General features: G+C 44.8%; 1 protein-coding gene across 1 annotated transcript in view; it reads left to right on the top strand.

Moving 5' to 3' along the window:
* elovl6 (ELOVL fatty acid elongase 6) overlaps window positions 1-6,000 on the top strand; it is a 41,204-nt gene continuing 35,204 nt past the window's right edge. Inside the window, exon 1 of the mRNA XM_018759500.2 lies at window positions 1-47. The gene's annotated coding sequence lies outside the window, so the exon portion shown is untranslated. The remainder of the gene's footprint in view (window positions 48-6,000) is intronic.

The following is a 6,000-nucleotide window of genomic DNA, read 5'->3' as shown; positions in this document are numbered from 1 at the left end:
ATTTCATACATACGCCGCTAACACCAAGCAAAAAGCTCATAATGCAGGTAATTAAAAACTTTATTTTTATTTTACATTTTCCTTGTTATGTATTAAGAGACTGATATATTGTATCTTTGCATTGCTGAGAATTATAAGAGCACTTGCACTAATTTGACAAATGTAGCGCAGTCTTCGTTTTTGGGTTTGCAGTCTTTGAAAACAGTCATTTAACGTGTTTATAAGTGCTGTGGTCAGCCCATGGCTGTGCCATGTGCTTCTGCATGTTCCCTTGAATTTTTTTGTAGAAAATAAACTTGTAATATATTCTCCTACACTGAAAAACATCAAGCTCTAGAGGATATTCAGAAATTAACTGCTTTTTTGTGTTTACCAGTTATAAAGTTAACAGCGATAATGTGTAATTCTGTGTCTGGATTGTGGGGTTTTACCATGCAAACTGGCTGTCCCGTGTACAGGACCTGTTCCATCTGCTGGGACAAATGCTTTCTAATTAGGCAAATGTGACTCTGTGAAACACAACACAACTTTTCTGGCTGTTTCTGTCATGTTTGGGGCTGTGCTGTTGCTTTTCTTACTGGTGCATTACAAAATCTGTCAAATCATCCACTAGGCAACTGTGAAATATAGCATCATAAACCCCAAGAATGTTCAGAAAAACATGGCCATTTTGCAACTATTACATAAAAATACAGCATTCTAGTATTTCTGATCGTATGATCTAGTGCGATTAACGCTTAAGGCAGCAGAGTTTTTTATGCCATGGTTTTGGTGGTAAGATTGTGGTTTATCTCTTACATAATGGCACTTTTCCAAAGTATCCCTTCTCCAGGGCAGTGATTCGCAAAGAAACGACTAAAAAGTATATGTTTCAAAGGTATAATCACACTGTGACCACCAACGAAAGGCACAACACCCTATATGTTTCAGACATGCAGTGGACATATAGGTAATATCACATGCCTGGACTGTAAAATTGTACATCCGAGTTTTTAAAACGTGCCTGGTACTGATTCCGAGAGACACTTTGCACATGTTTTCCCCGTGGTGTCTTGTCCCGTAGCGGGTGATTCTCTCCATCACTGTCATGCTCTGAGAAACCACGAGCACCAGTCCTCCGGAGCGGTTCCCACAATGCAGTCAGCGGCTGTCGGCCCCTTTTTGGCGTGCAGTGTTTGCACCCAAACAAGAAAGCGTGACCACACATGCTTCAATTTATCGTGCGCCTTAAAAGCATAACTGCTTGCGTGAACGGGGCCAAAACTGCATCCGCGTTAACATATAGCAGATGAGGCGCTGAGCGCATAACGTTTACAACACAAAACCGGAAAACAATGCTGTCGAAAATAAGCATATGAATGCACACGTGTAAAGGGGGTTCACTTCTTTCATTTTCATATTTTAAAATCCTGTAGAGAAGTTCAGCAAATGTAACTTCCCTGGTCTAGGTATGTGAAAATGAGAACATGTGAAGAAGTGCTAATTGTAAAATGCGTGACTCATTTCAATGATAACAAAACACAACAACATTTTTCAAAGTTCTTACTTATGTGGAAATTTGCATTGATTACGATTAGTTAAAGTTTACTGATTACAAAAATACCACTAGTCCTTCTAGAGTGTCAGTTTTAGTTTGGTACTTTACAGCCACTGGAAGAGTCTAGATGGCACCAGAACATTCTGGAAAGTACCAAACATTCTAGAAAGCATCAGGTCCTAAAAAGTACTGGAATATTTGGTGCTTGGAACCTGGTGCCAAAATGAGCTAATTTCAAGAATGTGTAATATTTTTCAAAAAACTAATATAGAGTACGAACTTACCCCAAAAGTATATTTAATATGGGAAAATGCAAAAAAATTGACAGAAAATTTTTATTCCTTTGTGTAATTGAATCGTATTGTTAGGAATGACAGTGATTAATTATCGTGTTTGCTATAATGCCAGTATTTTATAGTATGTATCCTGTGATATTGTGGACTAAATGATCATATGTGATATTTCCATTTCTGTGTACGAGCCCCCGCCACAAAGTCCCGGTGTCCATCCTCCCCACCCTCCCATTAGCGAGTGTCTTTTCTCATCCGTCTGTTTGCTGTGCCACTTATGCTCTTGTGTGTGTTTTAACCCCAGCCCTTCGTTGTTTGCATCCTTTCTTCTGCTGAGTGCGCTCAATCACACAGCCCCCGCAACCACCCTCCGCTCTCCCGGTGACGGAGTCCCCGTCGGCTGCCTCACGTCTCCGCCATTGTCTCCCGCTGAACTTTAGCCCTCGACTTTTTACTTTTCCTCGCTGTCCTTCCGAAGCCCAGTTGCCTTTTTGACCCATTTTACCCCAGACTGACAACCTGCTCCTAAAGAATACCACCCATTCGCTTTAAGATAACGATAAGTTTAATGCATTTACCCAGTAGTCGAAGCGCTCTTTCGTATTTGGTACGACGTAAAGACCTGCTGAAAGACACAAAGCTCTAAAACAAACAATAAATGTCCCAATTTAAGAGCCAAATGGAGAAAAAGCATCGGCAAATGGTCTCTCCTCAAGTACTTATACGTAGTTCAGGACAAGCAATCGACAAAGAAAGCGTTTCCCTTACGATTATGGTTTGAGATCTTGCATGTGAATATTTCAATTTTGCCAAACTGTTTGGAAAAATGTATCGTTTTGAAATACGGTGCATTAAAGCGTATTTGGAGGGAAGAAAGAAACAGGTCCACTCATGTGACTATGAAGCATACGGGAACCTCACCGCGTCCCTCAAGATGTGTTATTGCAGTGTTCTGGAGATGAGGTTTTGGACTAACAGCCTCACTTGACCCAGGTGCTCATTTTTGTCCGCCGTAGAGGACACATTTTTAAGTGCATCTCCCAAAACGAACACGCTGCAGTACTGAGTCACGATGTGCCGTTCTTTTAAACGATACCACGGATTTGTGGGTGGAGCTTGGACGGTTTCGGGGAGACTCTAGAAATACAAACAGAAACCTTTTTCTCGTGGATCTACCCCCATTCACGTTTCAGCCGAGCTCCACCTGTCTGGGATCTGTACTGTATTCCAGTGGAAACATGTTGCAGTGGAGGCCACATGGAAAGAAAAGTCCAAAGTCGTGTTTTTATTATGTTTTTAAACCTGTTGTTCATTTCGACTCTCTTACCGTGCCCGTCTCAGTGTGACACTCCCATCGCCGGGGTCTGATGTCGATGTTCTCTGTTGGCCTCCAGCCACTTTGGCTCCAAGTGAACGGCCTGTCAGAACAGAGCAAACCTCGAAGAAAAAGTTTAACTGTAACGTCATGCAGAAGAGCTCAGTTCTCTGTATTGCAGGAGAATTAAGTGTTTCTGTGGACTGGAGTCACTTCCAGGAAGTGTGGAATCCAGGGAGTCTGATGAACACTTTGTTCTCCTCTGTGGCTGAAATGCAAAAAGATTTTGTGTTTGGTAGGAAGAGTCAGCTTCACCACCAGCCAAACCCGTTCAGTCTTCTGAGTGAAGACTAACTGGTTAACCAGTTCCACCACCGTCCAACTCAATCTTCTGAGTGGAGACTAACCGGTTAACCAGTTCCACCACCGTCCAACTCAATCTTCTGAGTGAAGACTAACCGGTTAACCAGTTCCACCACCGTCCAACTCAATCTTCTGAGTGAAGACTAACCGGTTAACCAGTTCCACCACCGTCCAACTCAATCTTCTGAGTGAAGACTAACCGGTTAACCAGTTCCACCACCGTCCAACTCAATCTTCTGAGTGGAGACTAACTGGTTAACCAGTTCCACTACACCCGATCGTCCAACTAACCATCTGAACATCAAAAATCTTCAGCCGCATGTCCATGAATTCCCTGGGAATTCTGAGCACTTGTCCCATGAAGTGGAGACACCACATGCGGCAACACAGGGCGTAAGACTGGAGGGGGGAGGGGACACACCCAGGACGGGGCGCCAGCCCATCACAAGGCACCCCAAGCGGGACTTGAACCCCAGACCCACCAGAGAGCAGGACGAGGGCCACGCCACCATGCCACCGCCCCCCCCCCCCCCCCCCCCCCCCCCACTGTAGAAACAAATTACTCATATGATATTACTAGTGTCATCATTTAGAGTTTACTAGTTTTAACACTAAAATGATGCTAAATGTGGTAATATAAAGTGGAAATGGTGTGTGTGTGTGTGTGTGTGTGTGTATACAGCTATCATTCCCTTCCTTTCCCTCACTCTCGCGTAAGGCTCACAGACTGTCATTTTCCATTTTTCCTTTTGTACTTGCAAGATGTTCCATACAGAGAGGAGGGAAAGGCTCTGGAGGCATTTGGAAAAGAATTAGAATAGGTGATAAAACGATGTAGGCAAAACTGAGCAAAGGAAAATTGCATTTGCTCCACGGAAGAACTGCGGCCAGGAAACTGGTGAGAGGAAAATGTGGTGACTTGGAGCAGCTGAGAGCAGAGTAAAATGACGAAATGTCACAAGCAGCCACACTCCATTGATATATTCATAGAGAAACCCTTGCGGAAATAATTCCTGATGGGGCCCAGTCAATAGGACCGTCACAGGATCAAGCTGAGGACTCAAAGTGTTCAGCAGATGTGGGAAGAGAGACAGAAAAACAGTATTTTGTGATTCTCCAGTACATTTGCTTTAACTGTTCAACCTGTGCGGAGGGTGCAGAGGTGCAGTGGGTTCGGTCCGGGCCCGCTCCGTGGCGGGTCTGGGTTTCGAGCCCTGCTTGGGGTGTCCTGCGACGGACCGGTGCCTTGTCCGGGGTGCGTCCCCTCCCCCTCCAGCCTTGTGCCCTGTGTTGCTGGGTTAGGCTCCGGATTGCCGCGACCCGCTCGGAATAAATGGTTTCAGCCTGTGTGTGTGTGTGTGTGTGTGTGTGTGTGTGTGTGTGTGTGTGTGTTCAACCTGCTACTGACTGCAATACTCCACATTGCCAGGAGGGGGAGGACTTTCCCAGTTTACATTTTAATAGTCTGCTAAAGGAAAGCAGTAAAGCCACTAAGATGATAATAGTGACCATTATGATTATTATTATAGTAATTCACTGCTGCGTGAAAGTGTGTGAACCCTACAGGGATGGTCATTATACTTGTTTAAAATATTAAAACAAATATATACAATCAAAATCTTAAACATAAAATGAATAAATCTGATTTACACACCTGATTCTACTGACCTACTTGGTGTAACCAGAACAACTTGGGCTTCACTTATTTTTGCACCTGCACTACTTGCGTGTTTCTACTACACACATGATTTCCCCTAAAGCAACATATGGAATTGGTCATTATACACCTATTATGTCACATGAGAAACACCGATTCTCATTAAATAACCATTTAGTGGTAAACTAAGGGACACAAGGGGTTCACATACTTTCAAGCACCACTGTATGAGGGGAAAAAAGCAGGTTTAAAGCAGGCTGAACCAAGAGCGGATAAAAAGCACCCCCTTTTGCCCTCATTTTCTGCGATAAAGTGCGCAGCATGTGACCGTGGGTGACTTACAACCATGTAAATTCTGTGGCCCAAACACACAGTCAGCAGGTTTCCTTGGGCTCTGGTCCCACCTCTGCGGTCTTTAGCAGGAGAGACACGTCCCAACACATTTTCGGTTTGACGAACGCGAGCGAAGGCAATCTGCACCTCGTCCCGTTAAACATTCATCTCATTACCTGCCACAGTTGGAGCTCCGCTCCGTAAGTCGCCGTAATCCAGGCCACCGTGCGTCCCGCGTTCCCATCATTAGCGGTGAACGTGAAAGAATCAGACAGGACGCGGCGGCCCGGACGCCCATCGCACCCGCTGTGCCTCCCGAAAGCAGGGGTTTGGTGCTCCCGAATCGGCTTAGCGTGGCGATGCACTTTGTGTAGCCTGCATGAGGCCTTACTGCAGGGCTTGGTGTTCATTTCCATTCCATTCAAAGACGTGGCTCGGGATCATACAACCGAGCTCAAAATTAGCATTCCCTCAGGGAACCGGTGTCATGTTTTCCTTTGCAAAC

Source organism: Scleropages formosus, chromosome 5, assembly GCF_900964775.1.
Source record: "Scleropages formosus chromosome 5, fSclFor1.1, whole genome shotgun sequence".
NCBI lineage: Eukaryota > Metazoa > Chordata > Actinopteri > Osteoglossiformes > Osteoglossidae > Scleropages > Scleropages formosus.
Note: the sequence above shows the minus strand (reverse complement) of the source record. Positions and strands in the feature narration are given on the sequence as shown.